This window comes from Ambystoma mexicanum, chromosome 7p (genome assembly GCF_040938575.1).
Source record: "Ambystoma mexicanum isolate Mex_15411 chromosome 7p, UKY_AmexF1_1, whole genome shotgun sequence".
Lineage (NCBI taxonomy): Eukaryota > Metazoa > Chordata > Amphibia > Caudata > Ambystomatidae > Ambystoma > Ambystoma mexicanum.
This window is the reverse complement of record NC_090939.1, coordinates 660604559-660631695: the sequence shown is the minus strand read 5'-3', so window position 1 is coordinate 660631695 and position 27137 is coordinate 660604559. Positions and strand designations below refer to the sequence as shown.

At 50.7% G+C, this 27137-nt stretch overlaps 1 protein-coding gene across 2 annotated transcripts in view; it reads left to right on the top strand.

Annotated features, from left to right (window-relative positions):
* The window catches only part of RFX8 (regulatory factor X8), a 1087262-nt gene that overhangs the window by 262731 nt on the left and 797394 nt on the right, over positions 1-27137 (top strand). The gene's annotated exons all lie outside the window — the stretch shown is intronic.

Here is a 27137-nt window from a genome sequence, read left to right as displayed (position 1 = left end):
TGGTACCCGCGCAAGACGCTCTGTTTCTGGGAGCGAGGCTCAACACAGTGTCCCTTCTGGCCTCCCCTTCGGAGGAGAGGACCAGGACCATCCTGGGCAAGGTGCAACGGATGTTGGTGGCCGACGCGGCCAAGGTGAGGTCCATCAAGTCCCTCCTCGGAATGATGTCTTCCTGCATCTACCTCATTCCCATGTGCAGGCTCCGGATGCGCCCGTTGCAGGAGTTCCTGGACGCGCGCTGGATCCAAACGACGGGCAGCTTCGAGGAAAGGATCACTCTCGACGAGAGTTTCCGACGAGCGATCCGGTGGTGGGACACCCGCGCGCATCTGACGGCGGGCATGGACTTCCAGACCCCAGCCCACCAGGAGACAGTGACCACGGATGCCTCCCTGGAAGGGTGGGGAGCGCACACCGAAAATCTACACGCAAGGGGCCTTTGGCTCCCGACGGAGAAATCCTTACATATCAACGTCCTGGAGCTCCGTGCAGTGTTTTGGGCCCTCGGGTCCTTCCTTCCGTCCCTCAAGGGCAAGGTGGTGAGGATCTTCACCGACAACACCACCACAATGTTTTACATCAGAAAACAGGGCGGAACCAGGTCCCCAGCACTGTCCAACGAGGCGCAGGACCTGTGGCATTGGACAGTTGCCCAAGGGATGTTTCTGGTGCCGTTTCATCTGGCAGGGATAAAAAACACCATCGCCGACTCACTCAGCAGGGAGCTGCGCTCGTGCCACGAGTGGGAACTACGGCAGGATCTAGTGGATCGCCTCTTCCGACGGTGGGGCACACCCCAGATCGACCTGTTCGCGACGGCGACGAACTCTAAGTGCCGGAGGTTCGCCAGCAGGTTTCCCCAGGCGAGGAGCATGGGCGATGCTTTCTCGTTCCCCTGGGAGGGCCTGTTCCTCTACGCGTTCCCTCCTTTGCCACTGCTAATCCGGCTCGTCAACCAGCTCAAGAGGTCACGGTGCAGGATGATCCTCGTCGCACCTGCGTGGCCGAGGCAGATATGGTTCCCGGACCTTCTGGACTTGTCAGCGTCCCCGCCAATCAAGCTGCCGGTGGACGCGGATCTGCTCTCCAGGGAAGGAGGCGCCATCCTCGACAAAGAACCCGAAATCGCTGAACTTGCAGGCCTGGCTCCTGCAGCGCTAGAGTTTGGAGGATACGACATACCGGCCGACTGCAGAGAGGTTCTTGCAAAGGCCAGGGCGTCCTCGACTCTTAAATGCTACGGACACAAATGGAAGAGGTTCTCTGTCTGGTGCCACGCACAGAAGATTAACCCTCTACGGATTACGGCTCCCCAAGTTCTGCCGTACCTGCTGACGCTGGCCAAAGCTGGACTGGCACACGCGTCCATCAAGATTCATCTGGCTGCGATCTCCCGATACACCAGGACCACGGGACGGACGTCCTTGTGGTCTCATCGTCTGGTGAAAGAGTTCATGAAGGGACTGTTCAGATCGTTCCCGCCGGTGAAGGCTCCGGCCCCGGCGTGGGAGCTCAACGTGGTGCTGACCAAGCTCATGGGACCTCCGTTCGAGCCTCTGCACTCGGCCCCGTTGAAGTTTCTGTCGTGGAAGACAGCGTTTCTTGTGGCCATCACCTCCGCACGACGGGTGGGAGAGATCCAGGCCCTTTCCTGCAAGGCCCCGTACTTGACTTTTCACGACACGAGGGTGGTGCTCAGGACGCACCCCTCCTTCATGCCCAAGGTACCGTCGGACTTCCATCTCAACGAACCCTTGGTGTTGCCTGTATTCTTCCCGTCGCCTTCGTCGCCGGCTGAGAGGACTTTGCACTCGCTGGATGTGGCTAGAGCGCTGAAGTTCTACGTGGACCGCACGAAGTGTTTTCGGAAGACGTCACAACTCTTTGTGAACTTTGGACCTGTCAATCAGGGGAAGGCTCTCTCGAAGGCTTCCATTTCCAGATGGCTCTCCGGCTGTATCATGTACTGTCATCGGTTGGCAAACCGACCGCTGCCCGGCCGTCCGAGAGCCCATTCCACCAGAGCGATCGCAGCTACCACGGCGTTCCTTTCTGGTGTGCCCCTGCTGGACATATGCAGGGCTGCTACGTGGAGGTCGACGCACACCTTCACGAAGTTCTACTGCGTCGATCGGGATTCCAGGGAGGAGTCCAGGGTCGGCCAAGCAGTGCTGCGCAACCTGTTCGCCTGAGGTGAGCCTGGTGAGGAGGTAAGATGCTTAATGTTGAGTTTGATGCAATGCTTAATGTTGAGCCTTTGCCACCTCCCGTGGTTGTGCATGTGTGTACTGCTATGTATTCTTTATTCATGAGCATGTGAATCCATGCCAGACCCCATGCTGGAGAAGGAACAAGTTACTTACCTGTAACTGTTGTTCTCCAGCATGGGTCTGGCATGGATTCACATGCGAACCCTCCCGCCTACCCCTCTGCGGCTCTTCACTTGGTCATACTGCCACTTCACGTGCTTCCAAATCTGAAGATGGCTGCCAGAGGCGGTGCTTAGGTAGAGGGCAGTCATTGGCTGTGGTCAGTATGACGCAGAGACCAGTGATTGGTTGTTACTACGAAAGACAGATCAGAAACGAAACTGATACTGGTTTTTTCTTTACCGAGGATTCCCAGCCTGACGACGGGGAATATTCATGAGCATGTGAATCCATGCCAGACCCATGCTGGAGAACAACAGTTACAGGTAAGTAACTTGTTCCTTATCTTCCTTCTCTGTGGCTCCAACAGTTCTCCTTGGTGGTTTCACTGGACATTCTTTGAGGAAGTGGCCTGATTTTCCACAATATAAGCATAATTGCTGTTGCCTTCTCCTGTCTCTTTCAGTTTTAGTTAAAGGGGGCCGTACACCTCCGATTTGCATAGGTTCTACCGTGTTTCCCAATGTACGTGGAACATTATCCTTTGACCGGACATACACAGCTCGAGTGTCTAACCTTATCCCGTCCGCTTTTCGGTCTTGTAATCTGTGATCCAATTGCACCACAAGGTGGATGAATTCTGCAAAGTCTTTAGGTGGGTTAACCACTTGAGCAAGGACATCCTTTAGTTCCCCTCGTAGACCCCGATGAAATAGTGTGGTCCTTTTTTCCTCAGGACACCCAGCTTCAACGACTAGTCTGTTAAATGTTGCTATTATATGTAAGCAAGTCTTGACTTCCTTGACAGAGTGACAAAAGTTTGTTGTCTAATGCTTGCCCTTGGGTATGACGAGCAAAGAGTTTTTCCATTTCCATCTGGAAACCCCCAAAGTCATGTAACAATGGGTCATCTTGACTTACTAATGGTACCGACCAATCCGCAGCACTGCTGCTCAGATATGACAAAACAAAAGCAACCCGCGCTGCAAAGGAAATGAAGCAGACACTTGTTCATGAACGTTGCTTACTTCTTGGGGTCCCCTGTAAATTGTTCAGGTGGAGCTAAGGGAACTGCCCCAGGAAGGGTTAATTGTACTGGATTGGTAGAAGTTGGTACTGGTGCTGGCAGAATGTTACCAGGCAATGAGGTCTGTCCTGCCTGTGATTGGAGCTATTGTCTACTTATTTCGTCAGTACGATCATTAGTAACAATTAAATCCCTCCTAAGAGCATTGGTTTCTTTTACTGGCTAAATGTACTTCAGTGCGTAATTGTCCCAACAACTGAACTAACTGGTCAGTCTCTGAAGTCTCCATGACGCCCAGGTGGATAATATTATTGAGGCTTTGCGTTCTGTTACGCTCACCTGGTATCCACGGGGACGCCACCCAGCCCTGGTTGGATGAGTTGCACTCTCGAACCCTCTCCCGTTCCCTTGGTAAGGCCTCTGGTTAAAGATGGGTCTGCAACATAGGAGAGCTGGATTCAATACCGGATTGTCTTTATTTTTCCCATATCCCTTGGCCTCAACTCCTTCCTCCCCCTTGGGCCCTCCCCTCACCTTAATATTGTAGAAGGTGGATTCTCTGTCCTGCTCCTCGTGACAGGGACGCGTAGATGTGGGGGGGCCAGCAGCCACCAAGTTACTTCACTGGTGCAAGCCCCCCCTGTGGGAATCCAGGCCTGCTGCGACTCCGTAGTTTTGCTGCTTTACAGTCTTTATATGCAGTTCTTATGTTCCTCTTAGTTCGAATAATAATGTCTTGCTTCTTTCCTTTTAGGTATGGAAAGATATTTTGGAGTTGTCATGCAGTTTGAAGATGAGCATGCGCTGGTAGGCGAAAGCGCGGTGTGCGCGATGCTGTCCGGTGAGTAATGCGCGATGCGCGGCGCTGTTTCGCCTTTTATATTGCTAACCTGTGTCTTTTCTCTCCTTGCAGGTTGCGATGTTCTTAGCTGAGCGCCGTAATGTTCCAGCAATGATACTGACCAGGGGATGACTACCCAGGTAAGAATTGTGTGGCTTTCTTCATTCGGAAGGAAATGTGAGTAAACGCTTATTAATGCTGTCTTTCTTTCTCCTCTTTCCAGGTTAGGGTATTCCAGGATGCATGCGGTGCAGGGTGATGGAGTTCGTACCTTCAGGTGAGTGGAACTGAAGTCGGCGATGGATTGAAGACAGGATACTGTTCCAGGTAAGTTTCGTAGTGTTCTTTCTCTCTCTGCAGGTCCTTGGTTTCAGGTAAGCTGGCATCAAAGAACTGGACACGGTGAGCGTTACGCTGCCCACAGCAGAATAACGCAAAGCATGTTCTGCTGTTTGGGTGTGGTTTAAATAGCCTCCGGTAAAGTAGCCCAGGTAAAATAGTCCCAGGCCTGCCACACCCAAAGTAGTCCAGGTAAAGTAGTCCCAGGTCTGCCACACCCAAAAGACTAGACCGCATAGCTCAGTTCCTTGTAACTGAGCTATGTGTGTGCCTTCATTTTGGCTAAACCCCCCAAGTTAAATAGTCCCAAGTAAATAGTCCCATTCTAATGTTGGTCTTCATGATGGTTATGAGCATGGCGCCGAAGGCACCAGGACTAACTCCAAGAGAGTCTTGGATGAGGTTTTAAGGCCTTTGACCTGGCCCTAACTGTAAGGCTGACTTGCCATTGAGGGCCAAGGGCAAGGGTCATGACAAAAAGCTCCCGATCATGCAGTGGCTCACACCACTCGTCTTCATCCTCGCGGCGGACGAAGAAAAGGTGCCAAAGATAGCCATCTTCATCGCCGAGTTCCTACCCGGAACGGGTCTCTTGCCTGACCAAACCGGCCTCACCGGCTGAGTGGGAGAGGTTCAGACTTAAAATGCTCAAAGTATTCGAGAATGCTGCCTCGACCCCCTCAAAGAAAGATAAGAGCCATGCCCATGTCGACAAACACAACAAAGAAAAGGCAAAAGACAAAACCTGTGCGCCTTCAGGCCCAGGTGTCCTGGCAAAAACTCTTTGGGAGCCCTCATAGGTTCGTTCGAGTGGGGAAAAGACTCCTTCGAAGATAAAGTCATCAGCGCCGAAAGGCTCCACGTCAGTTAAAAGTCCTTGATGCCACAGCCGTCGAAGCTGTCGACTGTGTCGAAGACTTCAATGCCATTGTCGACACAAATAACAAAACCCTCGTAGGTAACCGACCCCTACTCCCCGTAGATCCCGATAGCGGACCAGGCAATTCTAACGTTCACAGAGTTGCAGGAGTCCTCGGGGATACCAACAGGACAGTTTTTCCTGCACTGCGCAGTTGTAAATAGACTTGCAAGACGCTCGCCAGTAACACAGAATCTTGACACCGGACACGAGGTAATTGAGAACTTGCTGAGCGCGGCAGAGGTGGGACACGAAACCTCGAGACTCTACGAAATACTGCTCAACTGCACCACCCAGCAAGACATAAGAGCAGGGAGAAGTGGGAGCAGGAACTGGGCTTGTAGTTTGAAGATAAAGAGTGGGAGGCCATAATATGCTACCACGAAAAAGTATCCAGAAATGCCCGACTGCAACTCATACAATTCTACATCATTAATAGGGCATACCTCACCCCAGACATCATCGCCAGATTCAGCGGAGCAGGAACCATAGTGTGCCCCAAATGTTTAGAACCCTGTGCAGGAATGACCCATATGTTCTAGGGATGCCCGGTAATACAAACCTTCGGGGCACAAATCAAAGCAAGGGTGACCGAGGCGGACATCACATTGGACGTGCAGACACCTAAAGCTTGCATCCTGGGCAAATACCCTAAAAGTAAAAAGAACAAGCCTTTGAATAGACTCAAGAACCTAATGTACATTTTAGCGAAAAGACGAATCGCCATGGGGTGGAAATGCCCCTGAGCCCCAAGCGTATCACTGTGGTGGGAGGACCTCCGGAGATGGTTGGCTGCCGAAACGGGGGCTTGGTCGATCGCACAGCGACAACAAAAGTTAGACACTTCCGATGATCTACTACAATGGGTGGCCCTCACAGAGACTCTGCTCCACACGAAGGAGGATAGCTCCTCCAACGAGGACACGGACATCCCTCGATAACCTGTGGTGCACATATATCATTGCACAGAACTGAATGGTCGTGGAAAGTTGGGAGGGAGGGAAGGGGGGTAGTTATTTGTGTTTATGTAATCGATCAAGAAATGCTCTTACGGTTGTATTGTTCATGAAAACAATAAAAATTGATTTTAAAAAAAACCCTCGAAGGATGTCGAGAGAACTGTCACCCCACTGCATATGAACGACTTTTGAAGTCACTTTCCTCAATTTATGAGGATGATGAGCCATCTTCAGATGAATCACGTCCTTTTGAGCTACAGTATGGGACACAATGTGTTTCAGAGGCCTTGATTTCAGAGGACTCAAGAATAAAAAACCTACCTGAAACCCTGCGAACTGCAAGTGGGTTAGACACTTCCCTGAAATAGAGTTTGGCAGACCAGATCCCTCAAACCATGCTGATGGATCATACAGGCAACTGATGTATAGGGTCGTAGAATATCTGGGATGGAGCAGGACTGCACAGCTTTTTGAGCAGGACGACTTACTGATATTTTAGATAAAGGACCCCAGTAGCACCCTATTCTTCCTTTTCATGTAGCCCTACAAAGGCGAGTTAATACCAACTGGGAGACGTCAGAATTAATTCCAACAGCGAACAAAAAACTGACAAGTACAGAGCGTCAAGCAGTGACCCGTATAAACTGACTAAGCATCCAACCCCCAAAAGTTTGGTAGTTCATGCAAAATGCATACCCAACTATCCCCATGGACATAGATGACAAGTTTATGACGCTTTGGCTAAAAGGTTTTCTCTGTGGGGAGTATGGCCCTTAAATCGGCACGTGTGCACTGGAAAAATTAATTGTCACCCTATGGGATTGCATAGCAATGGCGGCTGAACATATCCCAGAAGGGGAAGACCGAGATGGTTTCCTAAACATTGTCAAGGATGGGAAAGATGCAATGTGCTTATCCCTCCAGACTGGTCTCGGCTCTGCTGACAGTATCAGCAGAGCTATGACGGGTAGCACTGTTATGCACAGATTTGCCTGATTGAGAAAGTCTGGTTTTGCTCCAGATGTGCAATCTAGACTTCTTAACATGCCCTTTGACAGCACTTACTTATTTGGCAGCAAGGCTGACTAGAGCATGGAGAAGCAGCAGACCTCCAAAGCAACAGCCAAATCCCTTGGTGCAACAATCAGATAGCCACAAACTCACCCCACTGGTACAGCTTGGAGGGGCAGGTCCTTTCGCTATTACTCCTCAGTTGGAAGAGGGAGAGGACTGACAAGTCATAGAGGTCAGAGAAGAGGTGCTAAAACAGTCCAGGCAGAGGGCTACTTTACTGTCAGCTGCCTCAAAACCACTCTGAGGCCTTAGTCCACAAAGCCCTTCACAGCATCTGAAAGAATGGCAGGGTATTACTTCAGATGCATGGGCATTGGAAACAGTAGCCCAGGATTACTGCCTTCCCTTTCTAAAAAGGCCTCAGGATCATCCCCCGGGGAACAGCTCTTTCAAAGTTCCAGATCCGCTCGTTATGCATGAAATGGCAACCCTGCTGGAGAAAGTTGCTATAGAACCGGTACCTGTAGCGGAGAGGAACAAGGGTTGGTACTCCCGTTACTTTCTAATGCCCAAGAAGGACAGAGGATTGAGACCCATCTTGGATTTAGGAGACTTAAACAAGTTTCTCAGGACGGGCAAGATCAAGATGGTTACCCTTTTTCGTCAGATACTTCAGGCCCTCCAGCTTCAGGACTGGATGGTATCATTCGACCTTCAGAATGCTTACATTGATGTGCCAATCCATCAGAAGCACAGAAAGTATTGAGGTTCGTCGTTGGCAGTTCTCATTATCAGTTTCGAATTCAGCCTTTTCGGCTGACCTCCGCCCGAGGGTTTTCACCAAGTTGATGACGATGGTGGCAGCGAGTGTCAGCAGGGGGGGAGTCATGTCTACCCCTACCTGGACGATTGGCTGATCAGGGCACTTTCTCCCGAACAGGCCCTGGATCATCTCAGCTCCACTTTTCACTCCCTCCACAGACTGGTCGTCTCCCTCAACTTCAAGAAGTCCCATATGATACCATCTCAAAGGCTCCAGTTTAGTGGGGTTGTCCTAGATGCATTCTTGGGGAAAAGCCTTGCCACCCGAGGTGAGGGCTCAAGACATTCTGCAGATGATCACCAAATTCCTGAGTGCCCAGCGTCTTCCGGCATTTGATTTTTTGAGGTTGCTCGGCCTCATGCATCCTGCATTTTCCTGGTGCCAGATGCTCGACCTGAGAATGAGATCTCTCCAATGGGCTCTTAGGACTCAATGGTCCCAATTCTCAGGCAGGATGTCAGACCTTCTTCAGGTTCCAAGCAGAGTAGCACAAGACCTTCTGTGGTGGACCTACCAGGAAAATATTCTGAAAGGAGAACCTCTTTGACAGCCATGGCCGGAGTTAATTGTAGTGACAGAAGCCTCACTCTCAGGGTGGGGAGCCCACGCCAACAATCTGACAATCAGTGGTCGTTGGTCTCCATCGGAGTCCAAACTACACTTCAACCTTTTGGAGCTGAGGGTGGTCAGACTAGCACTGAATTCAGGGCAGAGAAACCATTCCCCAATGCGATTAATGCCTGAACGAAAAACATTGCTCAATTTGAAGAGCTCGAACAAGGACACAGACTCATTGGTTATGTGTTATCATTATTTGTCTCTAGGTTACCATCTGTAAACAATGTAGAATACTGATTTTAAAACAGAGTTCATGTACTTTCTTTAGATCATAACGTTAATTGACAATGATGATGACCGCCCAGAACTCTGATTCTAATTGCATTTGAGCACCCATTGCCTACACAGGGTTCTTTCAGTAAGATACATTTTCCTTATCAGCATTTAGGATTTCCACTTTATAAATGGTCACCACAGTGAGACAAACCGTGATACATTGATCTTTGTAGTAAACAGACCATAGTAATATGCTAAAATAGCCGAACTGTAAGAAGAATACAAGAATCTAAGAAACAAATGTATGTGAATCTGAGTGGAACATTCTAAAGATACAGGTGACTCCTTCAATACAACTGATTGACCTGTAAAAATTGATAGACGCTAGTTAATGACATCTATAATAACTGATATTACTTTTTGATTGGCCTTATAGATATCTTTGAAGTTGTGTACCATCGCCGAATTAATTGAATACAAAGTTTATTTTCTCCTGATGAAGGGATAGAATAACCCGAAACGCGTTGAGCTCTAAACTAATGTATCGTTACTTTATTTTTGAAATATACACTGATGATGAATAAATCCTAATTTTATGAATTGTTAAAACTAAAGAAATCTAATTTTGAACATTAACGTTCGAACCTAACAGCTTAGAATTTGAAACCTTACAACTTTCCATGAATTTCTTTTCTTTTGGCTGGCTAGTAGCAGTAAAGGGGTGTGCAGGGGACAGGAGTGTCCGTCAATTGAGGACACTTAGCTCTTTAAAAGTATCTTTGACGATTCATAGTGTCAGGGTTGTTTTTTCTCCCCTGCACCCTAAAAAACATCAAAGTGCCTATTACTTAATAAAACAACTTTGATCTCTAGACAAATTAAGGATTGCGTTAACCTATTATCTCTTCCTTTAGGCTAACACAGCTCCCCAGGCCTCCTGCTCCAGAGGCGAATACTCTCACTGCTTTACCAACAACATCAGAAGCCTGGGGAAGCATGAAAGAGCATCAACCCATCCCCATATGTACCTTTGATCTCTGTTAGAAAGTGATAATCGCATTGCACCTTACCATGGCACTCAAGGCTCATTGCTGCTGTGAGCGTGTTTGTTTCTATTTCCATTTCCATTGCTACTAAACCAACAAAAAGAAGCATTGGCAAAACTAGTTTTGATGGTTTGGACTACATGCATCTGCAACTGATTCCTCCTTCCTCTTTTTTTTGATTGCACCTTTCATGGGGCGATGGGGAAGACGGTTGGCAGGACCCTCTCATGATCCACCTTTTTACCTCTCCGATAAACCTCCGGTTTATAAGTTGCTGACATTGGGCCTCATTACACGGATTGCTGTAAGGGAATAACGATACCGGTAAGGGAATACCTGTATCGTTAAAAACCCTTGCCAATTACGACCCGGCCAACCACTATTAGCGGCACCGCTAAAAAGGGTGCCACTAATAGCGGCTAGTCCGCGTGCGCGCGACCCCTCATCCCGTAAATAGCGGCATGGCGCTATCAGCACACCATCACAAGCCATGCGGACATGCTAGTAGTGGCATGGACTAGCCCCAAAAAGCCCATACCGGCATTGCGTAAATACCGGCATCAAGAACCACCCCTTAAGAGAAATGAGCAGTGTTCCCACCTGCCACAGGTGGACACAATCGGCACAGGTGGAGGCAATGGAGACTGTGGCAGCACAAAAGGAGCACACCACACCCCTTCCCACACCAAGATGGTTCCAATTCTAGCAGCATTACATGGGCTGCAGGACATGATTGCATTGCAGCACCAACAACAACAGGCAGCACAGAGGAGATGCAGGAGGAGGAGGAGGAGGGCAAGACAGGTGCAGCAAGCCCCACCAGGGCACCTAGTAATACCACAGAGGCAGCCACCAATCCCCAGGATCTGAGCCAGTCCATTCAACCTAACTGAGCAGATACACACCCTGTACCGTCTGGACTGGGATTCCATCACCAGCATCGTGGACATGATACATGACGACATTGTGAGCCTCATAGACATCCGAACTGCCATCCCCCCTCTACTGAAGGTGGTAACTGTGCTCCACTTCCTGGCCACAGGCACCTACCAGCATACAGTAGGGCAGATGCATGGCATCTCACAACCAGTATTCTCACGCACGCTGACCCAGGTGCTCGATGCCCTCCTGAAGCACACAAGTGAACACATATCCCTGCCACGGACTGCCCAGGAGATCTCCCACACCCAAGTTGGCTTCTATTTACTGGCAGGCATCCCAAGTTGCATCGGGGCCATCGACTGTACCCATGTGGAATTGGTGGTCCCACATCACAATGAAGCAGTCTACCGAAACAGAAAGCAATTCCACTCCATCAATGTCCAAATGGTATGTGACTCAAACAAGATAATCACACATTGTTGTGCCCGATTTCCCGGATCAACCCATGATTCAATGGTCCTGCGGAACACAACGATACCACGCTACATGGAGCGACAAGCCGGACAACGTTTGTGGCTACTTGGTGAGTAGCAGGGCAAGCACATGGCAGTGTGATGTGGGGTGTGATTGGGGGGGGAAGAGATGCATACTCCAACTGGGTGTGAATGTGGGGGGGAGAGATGCATACTCCAACTGGGTGTAATTGGGGAGGGGAGATGCATACTCCAACTCTGTGATTGGGGGGGGAGATGCATACTCCCAACTGGGTGTGATTGGGGGGGAGATGCATACTCCAACTGGGTGTGATGGGGGGAGAGATGCATACTCCAACTGGGTGTGATTGGGGGGGGGGAAGAGATGCATACTCCAACTGGGTGTGATTGAGGGGGAGAGATGCATACTCCAACTGGGTGTGATTGGGGGGGGGGAGATGCATACTCTAACTGGGTGTGATTGGGGGGGAAGAGATGCATACTCCAACTGGGTGTGTACTGTCGTCCGTAGAACAAATGGACATACAGATGTACGCCAATGTCCACCAATGCAGGCCACAATTGACCGGAAACAAAACCACATGCAATTTGAAGCTGCACAACATTGAAAACAATCCAAAATGCCAAACATGACACATCCATCCACATGCACATTGCACATCATACCACACACCATATGACACAAATCAGCAACATGGCACCAATATGCGAATAGAAAATGTGCCCTGCACAACATCACTACAGCTATGCGCCCTTGAGTGCATGCAAAGGGATCACCTCTAGCCATTGTACTGAACCACACCCCTACACCACTACTGAAGTGACGCTTCACAGCATGGCGACATCGATTTCAGAATGGCAGTACACTAGCAGTGTGGCACCAAATTTGCCTGGGCCCAGGAACACCTAAGACCTGTCCTCACCCAGGACACGGCAATAACTGCCGGAGTCATGAATGGTGCATGTTCACTTGCAGGGACTAGCTCACCTTCTCACATTGCAGTTACGCAGATCGTCTCCATGCATGCTGGGATTCGTGGATGCCAATCACAATGCAAAGTTGATTAGTGTGATATGTACAGGTTACACTTCAGGTGAACAGTAACAAGTCCCCATTGTTCCACCCATGCAGGTGATGCTGGCTATCCCCTGAAGAGGTGGCTCCTTACCCCTGTACGGAACCCACAGAACAGGCACGAAGAGGAATACAATTGTGCACATACCGTACCCGCGTTGTGATTGAGCAGACATTTGGCCTTTTGAAGACATAGTTCCGGTGCCTAAGCAGGTCGGGTGGGGCTCTCCTGTACGGCCATGAGAAGGTGGCCAAGATCACCATGGCATGTGTCATGCTGCACAATATGTGTATCAGACGGAATGTGCCACTGCCTCCTGACGTTGAAATGCAACCACCTGATGAGGATGATGATGGGGATGAGGAGGGAGGGGGCGGGGCTGCAGCTCACGCAAAAGGCGATGCCCAGGAGGGACGCGATGTGCGTCAGCATCTGATCAACCAAATATTCTGAATCACATGGTTCAACTCTGTTGGATGGATGTGGGTATTAGTGCACTGGTGTTTGTGGTGAAGCACATAATGGGCCCTGTCCCCCAATAAAGTTCACATACACAATGATGAAGTCCAAGCCTGTGTTTTAACTTGTCACCAGTGTATTAAACATATTTTGAGAAGAAAAAGTGCATGGCCCCAACTATGCAACCATCCTTTCCCCCCTCCCCCCACAACACTTCCAAAACACCCTTCCCCCTCCCCCACAGCACTCCCAAAACACCCTTTCCCCCCTCCCCCACAACACTCACAAAACACCCTTTCCCCCTCCCCCACAACACTCCCAAAACACCCTTTCCCCCCTCCCCTCACAACACTCCCAAAACACCCTTTCCCCCCCCACAACACTCCCAAAACACCCTTTCCTCCCTCCCCCACAACACTCCCAAAACACCCTTTCCCTCCTCCCCCCACAATACTCCCAAAACACCCCCCCCCCACAACACTCCCAAAACACCCTTTCCCCATTCCCCCACAACACTCCCAAAACACGCTTTCCCCCCTCCCCCCACAACACCCCCATGTGTGGCTGGTACAGCGTTGCTGTCCTGCTGTACATGTGCCAGCTACATCTTGCTGGCCCTACTTCCCATCCCCACCACCACCATTAGGAGGTTGGGAAGGTGGGCGCCTCCTGGTACGCAAGGAGCGGCGGCGTGGGCTCGTCTGCCTTGAGCTTGCAGAGGAGGAGGTGCCTGGTTGTTCCTGTGGTGGTGGGGGGTACTGTCGGTCCATAGCGTCCGTTATGCGGGTGAGGACCTGCCTCAGTTGTGCCATTTCCTCACAGAGCCTGTTGGTGCAGGCTTTCATGCCCTGTTTCGTCTGCCTTGCATTCTCCATTAACTCCTCCCTCAGACGGGCTGCCTCATCTACATGCTGGCCAACCAGCGCTGTAATCTCCTCCTGCCGCTGTCTGATGGTGGCCAGGTCATGGCCACTGTGTCCTGCTCGTGGGGTGGGTGCGGCACCTTGATCTATGGCTCGGCCATCAGGTGAGGGCAGCTGTGGGCTCCAGCACCCTGCCATGGTCTCGTCACCAGACTGGCCATGGCTGCTGGATCGTGACGTTGGCCATGGGCTTGCTTCTCTGGATTGGGTGGGGCTGGGGGTGTGCATTTGCATGGGCAAGTCACAGGTCTCCTCCACGTCGGACATCGGCGCGGTGGCTGCTGCCTCACCGGTCGAACTGTTGGCAGAAGACAGTGGGCCCTCCATGGGTGTTTCCTGTGTTGGGGGGATCACTGCAGTGGGTGCAGCAATTGTTGCAGCCGTAGCTTCACGTCTTGGTGATGTGGGTGGCTTGCTTTGATTGCCCCTCTGCAGGAGCGCACTCCTCCCTGTGCCCCTTGATGTGCCGGCAGTGTTTCCTGGCTCCTGTGCCCAGGCTTGTTTCTTGGCAGGGGGAGCCTGTGCTGCAGTGTCCGGCTCATCGCTGTCGGTCTGTGAGCCTGTGGGGGACATAGAGGGGGATGGCATTGGTGATGGATCAACGTGCTTCATGCAGATGTTGTTCATCATGCTGTTCTATGCATTGGGACTTCATTAGTGGGCATTCAGGTCATGGGACTGTCGGGTGGGTCATTCATGCATGGGTCTGGGTGGCACATGTCTGTGGTGATGCGTGCATGTGTGTGTGTTGGGGTGTGACACTCACATGAGCAGGGTTGTGTGCATGTATGTTTGTGGCCGCATCCATGAGCTCATTCTGGGCTCACATTTGGGGGGGTGCCTCACCTTTCACAGTGCATTGTTTTATGTGGACACTCACCTCCATATGATGTTGTGGGCGCACCACTCTCCATGTTGCCAACTCCCTCTATGCATTCAACGCCAATTGTGCTCGCACAGGTCTCTTCCCACTCCCTCAGTTTGATGGGTGAATCTCCGCCACCTCCTGTGGCCATGGCCAGGTTCCGATTTGCAGCCAGTATGCTGCGGACCCGGAGACGGAGATCGTCCCACCGCTTCCTGCAGTCTTTCACAGTGCGGGTGGTGGTGCCCACCACACTGACTTTCTGGGCCACCTCTGCCCAGATGGCCTTTTTTTTATCAGGGTCTCACGCCGCATGTCATTCGCAAAGACCACATTCGCATTTGCAGCAAGCGTCTCCGTGAGCATGATGAGCTCCTCATTTGTAAATTTCTCCTTCCACTGCCGATCCGCACCTTTCTTAATCGCCTTGGGCATTGTCAGGGGATCCTTGATGGTTTGGTATGGCAGAGGATGGCAATGGATTGTATTTTTAAAGATGGCCGCCGTGCTCTTTCCTGTTCCTGTGCGATGACGCTATATGTGTTTCCGCAATTTTACGGTGACTGCTAATAGTGGTCACCGCTAATAGCGGTCAGCGCCAATTGCGGTGACCGCTATTAGCGTGTTGCTAGAGGTCGCAAGTGCTATCAGCGCTTTTGTCGGTGCCACTAAGGGTCTTTACGGGGTCTTTAGCGGCATGGCGGTAGGATCATTACCGGCATGGCACTATGCTTGTGTCCGCGTACTCGTAATGGCACGTAATTAGCGGCCTCTTGCCAAGGCAGACACGTTAATAGCGTCATGCCGGTAAGGGCAGTATCTTACCGCAATGTGTGTAATGAGGCCCATTGTCTACATTTCTGTTCATCGTCCATTCATTTAAAAGCATATGCTATTCTTTTAAAAGCATATGCAGGAAGGCGACAATGATGTTCCATTTACAAGTGTGTTTGTATTTGTAGTGTGCATAAACCGAGTGGAATAAACCGCATCTGGGTGCAGATGAATTGCTTTATGATGAGAGCCAAGAGAAGCAGAGGAGCGAAAGTTAGTTAAACAAATGAGTCTTAAGTGCTTAGCGAAACAGGAGAAAGGAGGCCATAGCGTGCAAGCCAATTGCAATTGTTTATTTGTACAGCGCTTATAGACAGGTAAAGTGCTTCAAATTGCTTCAAGGCAGGAAGGAAGCAAGGGGATACATTAGTGATTCTTAGGCCTCGAAGTTTCCAGATGATCTAACATAAAAAGTAACTAGAGTTCTAGGCCTGACGGCATTTCTCTTAGTGTAAGTGCATGAGTGTTTCAGGCGCAACCAAATTGGGGGGGGGAGGGTGGACAGGACAGAACTTACTTTCAGGTTGTGCAGGTATACAGACAGAAGTACGAGGGAGGGTGGGGGGAACAAGTATGCCAGTCCAGCAGGGCCCTGGGTTAAGTGCAGAGAGGTTATCCCTCTCATGGCACGTATGCTGAAAGTGCAGTTGTTCTGAACGTAGTGCAGAGGCCGGAGGCAAGTGCAGAGACAGGCGGTGCAGCCTGGGACCTGTGAGGCTCTGGAGATTAACCAGGAGACAAGTCAGCAAAAGCTGAACAGAGTTAGGAAGAGAAGGAGGAGTGAGGCAGGAGTGAAAAGGGGAGGAGGTTAGCAGCAGAGAGGGAGAGAGAAAGAGAAAGAGAAGAGGAAGATCTTGAGGAGTTTCCGGAACTTCAGGAACTCAGGCTGAAGGCAGAGAGAGGCAGGGAGGATGTTCCAGCGGGAGGCACCTGCAGAGGATAAAGATCTACCCCAAAATCTCTGCTTGGAAAAACAGCTCACCCGCAAAGAGTTGGAGGAGGACGAGGGTAGGGCTCTAGGAAGAGAACTCTACAGGCAAGGGGCAAAAACAGAAAAATGATGCTCAAAGCAAGATGTGGAAACAAACAAAAAATGTTTCTGGAGTAGAACGAAGAAGGCGCGTTGCCTGATACGCATTAATCTTCTCAGAAAGATTGGGTGCTGCAAGATCATGCAGCCATTTAAAGAGCTTTTAAAATTATCTTCAGTGATGTACCTGTGCTATCAATAAGAAGTCCTTGCTTGATAACGCGTAGCAACAGCATATTCATCTGTATATTAGTGCTAAATCTCCCAGTGGTAGCAACTATGCATGGAAACCCAGTAATGCAGCCGCTTGGAAGAAATTCTGTACAGTTGTAGTCTGTAATTGATCAAACTTTAAAAGCTGTAGTCTTGGGGGCGTGGCTTGGAGCGCCATCGATGTGGCTGCTCTCCTAGAGCCATCCGTGGGAGGCCCACCACCAAAGCGAAAATATGCAGTCTCTCGCAACGCAGCTCGGTCGCTGTTAACAGCTGAGATGTTCGGAACATCTCAGGCACCACTGGTCCAAAGATGAGAGCATAACACTCCCTCATTATGCTGTAACTCCAACGGGGATCCTCGGCATCGGACGGCGCCCGAATATCCAAGATGGTGAGCGCATTTCCCTCCTAAGAGCAGAGGCGCAGCCGATCCTGACGGGTGTCCTGGCGGCGGACGCACTCTGGTGCCCTGAGACTTTGCGGTCTGCCTGGACCCCGCGCTCGTGGACTTGGAGCTGCCGAGGACCCACAGCAGCAGCGCTCGATAGAAGCAGTGGGAGAGGTGGTGAGGGCCCCGCCTCCACGAGATGCCAAAAGACCCGGCTCCTGGCGTGACACGCATCAGGGACCGCAGTGCCCCTCAAGGCCAGAGAGACTCCGACAGCGCACTCCACGGGGACCCGGAATCCCGCGACGAGCAGCACCATAGGGGCACTGCTATATCCTGGGTGCGACGGCGCTCTGCGGCACCATAGGGGCACCGGCACAAAGGTAGCGCGGACGAGGTGAGCCGGGGCCTCAACAGCAGAGGTCGGGGAGAGAAAGAGCTGGCCACATAAGCCAATACAACGTGGGGGCCTCGGGGAGGGGAGCATCCTCCATATCCTCCACACCCCTTCCCCCACGCATCCTGCGAACATCACTCGAACCCGGCTGGGACACTGTCACACTTCCAGCAGCACTGGAACCATAGCCCCATCTCCTTCAACTGGTGCTGGGGGGGCCACGGTCTGCATGAATATCCGCAACAACTGCTCTCTTCTGGAACTGCGTGAATACCTCGCACTCACTACCTGGGGTGCCCTGGCCCATATCCCAACTCAGTTCCTCTCCCCCAACTAAAGGAGCAAGGGGAACTATCACATCCTTCTCTTCACCAAATTGTGCCCTCCCCCTCTCTTCCTCGCCCATCAGCAGGAGCCTGAACTTTACCTGGACTTCAGCTGCTGGGGTCTCTTCTACCACGAACCACGGGACCGCGACACCTGGCCTGGGCCTCCACGAAAACTGGAACCCGCAACCATCCCGTAACAGAGGCAGCAAAACACTCCACTCCCCTTCCACCCCCCCAAGGCAGGTGGCAAACCATCCAGGCTACCATAAGGTCTCTACGGCAGTGGGGTGATCACTGGAGCCTGCAGCTTCGTTCCTAGCCCAGACACAGCTGGGGCCCTCGCCCCCTCCCTTAGAGAGTGGGCAGTGATCCCGCAAACTCCTAGGACGACGTAAACATCCTTCATTTACTTCTTGGGGCGTCCTGGCCCATATCCCCGCTCAATTGCTCTCCCCTAATTTAAGGATCGAGGGAGACTGTTTATTGCTCTCATTACCAAAGGAAATATAACCTCCCTCCCCCACTCACCGGACAGCGGGAGGCCATAATCCACCTAAACATCAGCACTATTTGAGCTGGACCTCTGCCTTCGAGTTCTCCACCCCAACGAATTCCGGGACCGTTACGCCCCAACCTCAAACGGTGCTCTCTGGACTGAACTCAAACTGAAATTTCTAGCACCGCACCTCCCCCCGAACCGGCACCATGACCAAACAAGCAAAAGCAGGTAAGAATGCGGACATTGCCACCATGATTACGGCATCGGACAGAGGAAGAAAACCCGACCCCGCCAAGCAAACCCCACAGAAGCCCCAGGAGGAGGGAGATCCACCTGCCACCAGGGGAGACTTGCTGGCTTTCATGGCAGATATTAAGGCCGAATTTAGGTCCTGTATGACAGAACTCACCACCAAATTAGAACATACCGATCAAAGGGTGACGGAGGAGGAGCGGAGGCTGGGGGAGATCGAGGACCGCTCTCAAGACCAGACAGCTACACTGGGGGGATCCAACATTCAATAAGAGCCCTTCAAGATAAGTACGAAATCCTTGAATTTAAGCAGGAGGATCTTGAAAATAGGGCCCACCGCAACAACCTCCAGATCCAAGGGATCCCATCCTCTGTCCTACACAAAAATCTGCCGGAATATGTGGGAGCCTTTTCCAGGCTCTGCTACTGCACCTGGACAAACCTCAATTACTGCTGTACTGCACCCACAGACTGCGCCTACGTCAGGGAGTGGATTCGGACCTCCATCCAGATGTCATCACCAGGGTCCATTTCTTCACCACAAAAGAGGCCATTTCAGCCATTAGCCGCACGCGCGATGAACTCTCCTTTCAGGGCTCGCCTCTCCAGATCTATCAAGATCTCTCACTCCTCACCCTCCAGAAGAGAAAAGCACTCCGGCCCCTGGCGCTTTTCCTCCAAGAACGCCAGGCGCGGTATAGATGGCTATTTCCAACGGCCCTACAGTTTTCATATAATGGCACGCTCCGGAGAATCGCCCATCTTGAAGATGCCAGTAAGATTATGCACCCGTCCTCACCCAAAGAGACCGGTTCACTGAACCCAGAGGTAGAGGGAGACCCAGAGGCCGCTCCCTCCCCGAAACCCAGGCGGTCCTCATGGTCCAGGGCACCACCACAGAACAACAGGAGGAGGTAGACAGGGATGGGGTCGCACTACATGTAACTCTGCCTCACACACTAAGCGGGCGCCCAGCTCTCGCCTGCAGCAAGCCATCATCCCCGACACAGCTGACGATCGTTACTGACCATGGCGACGGGCTTTACCCACGGCCCATGTCCATTCCAAGGTACGTTCCATCTCGGTGTCCTTGGAATTCCGAACTACTTCTAGTGACTTAATTGACCTGTTTGGCCAGGGGTTTGGCCGCACTCACAATGTCGACCACCCCGCTAGTTAAAGTTATGGCCTCCCGTTCGGGGCCCGTGTAAAAACCCCAAGAGCAGGACGACACACATCTAACCCTCACCCGCGATGGCGGCTAGTCTGCTCTCCTCCGACCCCCCATGTCCCCCCGAATTCCAGGGCAGGTGGAACTCTAGGCCAGGAACACCAGAACCTACAACTCCTCTTGCTCAACGTCAATGGGCTGAGTTCCCCCGCCAAGCGCAAATCGATCTTACAGAAACTTCAAGACGAGGAGGCAGGGGTGGCGATGCTCCAAGAAACTCACCTTCTCCCGGCAGACTTTGGGCGACTCCGCTCCCGAATATATCCACATCAGTTCTTCGCCTCGGGAGGCTCCAAGAAGGGGGGCACTGCGATCCTCTTTAGGAAAGGCCTAAATCCCCAGGTCCTGGACTCAAAATCATGCCCGGGGGGCCGGTTCATAGCGGTTAAATGCCTTTTACTAGGAGACCTCTATACCTTTGTCTCAGTATACGACCCCTAACTCGGGGCAGGCAATCTTTTACGACATACTGGGCGCCTCCCTGTCGGGCTTTATAGAAGGCCAGACGATAATTGGGGGGGATTTCAACAGAGTACCAGACCCTACCAGAGACAAAACCTACCCCTTCCCACCCCTGGAGACTTTACACAGGCACTCAGCCTCCTGCGCCTTTTCAGAACCTTGGAGGTAGTGGACTCATGGCGAGTACTCCACCCCTCCGAGAAGGATTACTCCTTTTACTCTTATGTCCATCGAACCTTCTCGAAGATTGACCTCCTCTTGACTTCCCCTCAAACTCTCGCCTACGCTAACGAGGTAACCATTGGCTCAAGGATCCTATCCGACCATGCTCCAATAATTATGGAACTCCGAACCCACGACCCCAAGGCCAACTCCCCGCGCAGATGGTCTCTTTGCGACCAAATCCTCAATGACATGGCAATAAGGGACAAAATCGCCACCACAATTAAGAACTTCCTCGAAGAAAATCCGGTTGCACACACCTCCCCCGCAAACAACTGGGACGCTATGAAAGCAGTGATTAGAGGTGCGTTGATTGCACAAGGGGTGGCCTTTCACCGTAACAGGTGACAATCCTGGCTGGCTCTTGAGGAGGAACTTCGGACAGCGGATGAAACTCATAAGAAAAAAGGCTGGTCTCCTAGGACAAAACAGGCCATCCGCACAGCCAGAAAGAAGCTAGAGGCCCACTACGCCGAGCATACTGCGCAACTAATGGCCAAGACCAGGCAGTTTTACTATGCTAAGAACAACAAGGCAAACAAGGTACTGGTAGCCAAGCTGGCCAAAGCAAGACGTACCAATACCATCACTGGGCTGCGCGATCCACAGGGAGTGATTCAATATGCAGAATCAAAGAAACAACAGCTGGCAGTAGACCACCTAACCCAAGTGATGGCCGCACCTCCACAGGATCAGTCTGAACAGGATGAATACCTGCGGGTAGCAGCCTTGCCGCGCCTACCCGATCCAGCGAGAGAGACCCTGGAGGCACCGATCACTGACGAGGAAGTTGAGGAAGCCATCAAATCTCTTAAAACCCGGGCCCCAGGCCCGGACGGGTTCTCCTCAAGATTCTACAAAATATTCAAACCCCAGCTGATCCCCTCTTTGGTAACACTCTTCAACTCCTTCAGGGAAACAGGGTCGGTGACGCCGTCAATGCAGGAGTCTATCACAATCCTTCTACCAAAGCCAGGGAAGGACCCCAGGGACCCAGCTTCATATAGGCCAATTGCCCTGTTAAACATAGACTCTTAACTTATATTCCAAGATTCTTGCTAATTGTTTAGCTCACATTCTCCCTGACATAATTCACCCCGATCAAACAGGCTTCGTGTTGAACAGAGCGGCAGGAGACAACATTCGTAGAACCCTGAATCTGGTGGACCTCGCTTCCCGAAACTCCCAGGGCCTCGCACTCATGGCCCTAGACGTCATTAAAGCGTTTGATAGGGTGGACTGGTCATTCATGAGACTCACCTTAGAGGCCTTCGGTTTTGGCCCAACGTTTCAGTCAATGGTATTGGCCAATTATAAAACCCCAAAAACCCTCCTGAGGATCAACGGGTCCCTATCAACCCTGATCCCCTTAACCTGTGGGACAAGACAAGGCTAGACGCTGTCGCCCTTACTCTTTGCGCTAACGATGGAACCCTTTGCCCAGAGGATCAGGCTGAACAATCTCATCAAGGGCCCCCAGGTCGGGCCATCCCAACACAAAATTGCTCTGTACGCTGACGATGTGCTGCTCATGCTTTCAGAGGCCAGCTCTTCACTAAAGCACGCCCTGGTGGAAATAGCTGGCTATGGGGAGGTTACCGGCTTCGCTATCAACTTCTCCAAATCGGTAGCTCTGGGCATCGGCCTCCATCGGGAGGAACGTTGGGGGCGCTAACCAGGATAAACCCAATCACATGGGAGAGACAGTCCATCCCTTACCTAGGAGTTCACATCACGGTGAACCCAAAAGACACATACCAGGGAACTGGAAGGGGATCTGAAGCGCTGGGCAACACAGGAAATTTCATTGATAGGGCGCATAGCAGCCTGCAAAATGAACCTGCTCCCGAGATTCCTCTATGCCTGCTCCTCCCTTGCAGTAGCTATCCCAGCACAAGCCTTTCGAGACTTGCAGAGGAGAATGCTGAAGTTCATCTGGAGGGGCAAAAAGGCCAGAATCCCCCATAAAACGTTGGTAGGCAGCTCTATGCTGGGTGGGTTGGGGGTCTGCAATCTACAGGCGTACAGGGTGGCAGCGCAACTGGCACATATCCACGTTTGGCAGACAATCATGAACCGCCCCAGATGGGTGGAAATGGAACAAGCACAACTCCTGCTGCGATTTCTCCCACATATTTTGCCCCCCCTCAGAGAGCGTTGGAAGAGACTCCTGCTGACGACCAAACACACTCTGAGAACCTGGGATTGGGCTCTGAAATAAAAGGGAATCCCGAGAGGATTAAGACCCTTATCGCCAATCTTCCACAACCCAACCTTTTCGCCCGGGGCGAATCGCCATAACTTCCAGGACTGGATAGACGTAGGCCTCGAGACCCTAGAACAGCTATATGCTGGGAATCTACCCTGCACATTCGAACAATGCAAGGAGGTGTTCCAACTTCAGGAAAGAGACAGATTTACATATATCCAGTTGCGCCATGGGTGCTCGCATCCTCAAACCCTCCAGCGGCCACGCGCCCCCCTCACCTCTCTTAAACTAACGCTTAAGGGCCTTCCACTTCGAGGCAGGATTTCGACCCTATATAGACGTTTTGATGGGAGACTTTCTAACTTCAAAGACTCGATGCATGGCCCAATGGGATGCGGACCTGGGACACCCGATTGACGACCAGACCTTGGTGGATATTTGGGCTCGTACCCACTCCTCGTCGACCTGTGTCACCAACAAGGAATGTTCTTACAAGGTCATGTTGCGTTGGTACTACTCCCCCCTTAGGCTTCACCATATGAACTCCCAGGTGGACTATACCTGCTGGAGAGGGTGCGCCCAACCGGCTCCTTCTTCCATATGTGGTGGACATGCCCAAAGATCCTGCAATTTTGGAAACAATGCTTGTCGACTATTGAACAGATCACCGGGATGCGCTCCCGCTGGAGCCCGAACCCATCCTGCTGGGGGTCCCGATCCCCGGGGTCTACCCACGCACTGGGAACAGAGTGAAACTGCTAACCCAACGTCTCCTAATAGGCAAAACTGTGCTCGCCCGCTTCTGGAAATCCCCGGACGGCCCCTGCATGGCTCAGTGGTGGGGGAAGCTGTGGGACATACTGATTGTGGAAAAGGTAACCGCGGCGAGGGCAGGAGTTCTTCACCGCTTCCAGAACATCTGGGCCCCAGTGCTGGAGTATGATCAGCGATTCCCCGCCCTGACCTATAAACCTATCAGTACTCGGTGGGCCCTGAAGGATCAAGAGGACCCATGAGGGGGAAGCATGGCGGGCGAGCCCACGAGGCGGGGAACACGAGGTGAAGGGGCCTGAGGCCGGGGGAGGGGGTGAAAGGAGTCGAGTCAAAAGGAAATGTTGGAAAGAGGTGAGATATGTATTGCAATGCTGTATGTTACTCGTCCTGCCTTGGTTTAAAATAAACATGTTTAAAAAAAAAAAAGCTGTAGCCTTAACTGTGTCCCACTCTCAACTCTAACTCTACACTATCCATGACCACATATACTAACAGAAAACAACAGCCAAGCATCCATTAGTAATTGGGCTGGAAACCATTGGCAACCATAGCGCATGCAATTTCTTTGCATTACTAAAGGACGCAGATCAAAGTAAGTCTGGTGTGAATGTGCTACTTTGCTCTAAGAGAAATCAGAAGCCGAAAGGATACAGACATTTTCGGTTCAATAGTTCCCCACCAGAGATTTCAGGTTCAGGGGCGGAAGCCCTTTCTAACAAAATAAAAATATATTTGGAAGTACATTGTAGGCTGCATTTATTTTGTAGTTGGTGGAGTTGGCAGCTTTCTCCTTCAGTAAAGAGGGAAGCACCCAGGCACCCATGATGATTCCAGTTGCCAGTGCCTATCCTGCCCCCTAACACCTGCCATGTTTGCATTTATAGAAAGAAACACCTGCAGTAGGCTGCTGTTTGTCCCCCAACCCTTGTGCCCCGTCCACCTCTGCAGCTGCTTTTAGAGTGGACAAAAAAGGAAAGATGGAGCTGTAGGGAAGAAGCAAGATGGGATTAAGAGGGAAGAATGGATAGGCCAAAGGTGATAGAACAGGTGGCATAAAGAAAAGAGGGATAGAACTGGTAAGGAAGATAAAGTAGGTTGGGAAGGTGAGAGGGGCAAGGCAGAAAGGAGGGAGAACTAAAGACAAAAGTGATAGATAATGCGAGTGTGGGAGTAAGACAGAATGGAAAAGGAGAGAAAAGGGAGAAGGGGAGGAAGAGCGAGAGAAGTGACAGCAGGAGATATAAGAGATAATTTCAGTTTGATAGAATGTCAAGAGGCAGAGTAAGAGTAGAATAGTTCACCATGTTAAAACGGGGGAGGTCTGAAAGAGGAGCAACAGAATGGAACAGAGATGAGAGAATGAGCTAATGGAGTGGAGATGACAGTCACCACAGAAGAGATGACAGACCAAGAGCGAGAGGGGGAGACAGAAGAGAATGTAGTGTCAAGCAGTGAGACAGAACAGACAGATTCGGAGTGGGTGTGTTGAAGAAAAGGAAGAGTGTGCTAGTGGAATGTGTGAGATCAGAAGATAAGAGTTTGTAGAAGTGAATCAGGAGAGATGGGGCAGATGTAGGTGGAGAAAAAGAAGCAGTCAGCACATGTGGGATAGTGAAGGTAAAGAAAGAAAATCTAAGGTAATCCTGTGAGGGAGCCTGTGGCTGCGCCATGCTGTGTGCAGTCTGCCCTTAATGTCCTGTCTTTAGCTAGTGTCAGGTTGGGGCCCATACGGCTCCTATGCTCCTACAATGAAACAACCTGTCCCCAATGCAAGCCACCACCCACAAACAGTCCGCTATAATAGCATCTCTTCTGAAATGTTCCTTATGTGGAAGCCATCACTCTTCTTGGACTCATTTTGCCTTGAAAAAAACAAATGCTTATTATTAACCTTAATGAGATCACCTACCAAAATAATCTGGCTTCACCCCCTTTTGGAGTCTCAGTAGTTTAAGAGGTATACATCTCCACTGTCATACCCCTTGGTAAGGCACCTTCCAATCAGCCCCCTCTGTGACCAGTATCAGGTAGTTTCTGTCTGACTCATTCCCCCTTCTGCCTTGGGTGACCTCCACATAGACCATCACACAGTCCCTGTTCTAAGTCACTAGTGCCCCCCATGGGTGTCAGGCACGACTTCAGAAATGTTTGTCAAAGAGGGCTCAACATTAAAATGCTCAAAGGCCCCTGCTCGAAGTTAATGGTCCATTGCCATAAAAAGGCAACATGGCTACATGAAGGTAAGGTACTTGGAGAGTGATTCCAGGACTATGGCCCTCATTACGACCCTGGCGGATTTTTTCCGCCATCGGCGGACTTTTCCGCCATGGCGTAAAGTCTGTTTACGCCATGGCGGATGGCGGACTTACCGCCCCATTCCGAGGTCGGCGGGGCGGTAAGTCCCCATTGACCCATTTACCCTTCCCCATTCCCATTTCGGCCCCATAGGGCTCAATGGGAGTGGGGAAGGCGTTAATTACGCCACCGTACATTACGGTGGCGTAATTAACACCAAGGTCCCATAGCGCCATGGATTTTTACGCCCGCAAAAAGCGGGCGGAAAAGTGACCATGGCGCTATGGGAACTCGTAGTTGGCGGTAAGGGGTCGGCGCAGCTAACGCTGGCGCAAACCCCTTACCGCCAGGGTCGTAATGAGGGCCTATATGTGTTAAGTAAACCAATTAATTTCTCAGCGTCCTCTTTAGTTGGAGAGCTTCTTTTTTTCTGATTCCCTCCTCTTTTGGGCTCTCACTGATTGATACTGAATTCAATCAATCATATAAATCTGAGAATTATGCTATGCTGGAGTAGAAAAAGTCATGACGTGAAACAACTCTTCTTACATTTTGATTCACATGCGCTATCTTCCATCACTATCTCCTTAGGCAATTTGTTACCAATTTTTTCTGCTACACAGTGGCACTGGAAATGCCTACTTTTTTTATAGAGTTTGTGATATAATGAGGGACATCTGAAAATGTGGTTACTTATGATAATTAAGCAACTTAATTTTTTAAACACTTACGAGTCTGTCTCTGAATCATTGATAAATTATCAAATTAAGATATTCATCTTTATAAAGCTGGCTATCCAATGTTACACATCAGTATTGTTTACTCATAACATATTCAAGAGTATTTTTATTGTCTCCTAAAATTTAGAGTATAATTTAAAATAAAGTGATACCTCAGACTTCATGAGACTATCCAAAATGGTTTTGTCCCTCCTTAAGTACAATATATCATTGCTTCCTTCAAACCTTATATATTGCAGCATTAAGACCTCTTTGTCTCGGAAAGTTGATATAAGGTACATCGAGTGTATTAAAAAATCTAAGCCTTTTCCAGAATTCACAGTCAAGAGATTACCTGAGCATTACTATTGTATTTGGAACATAATGATTATCCTTTTTATTCTATGTTT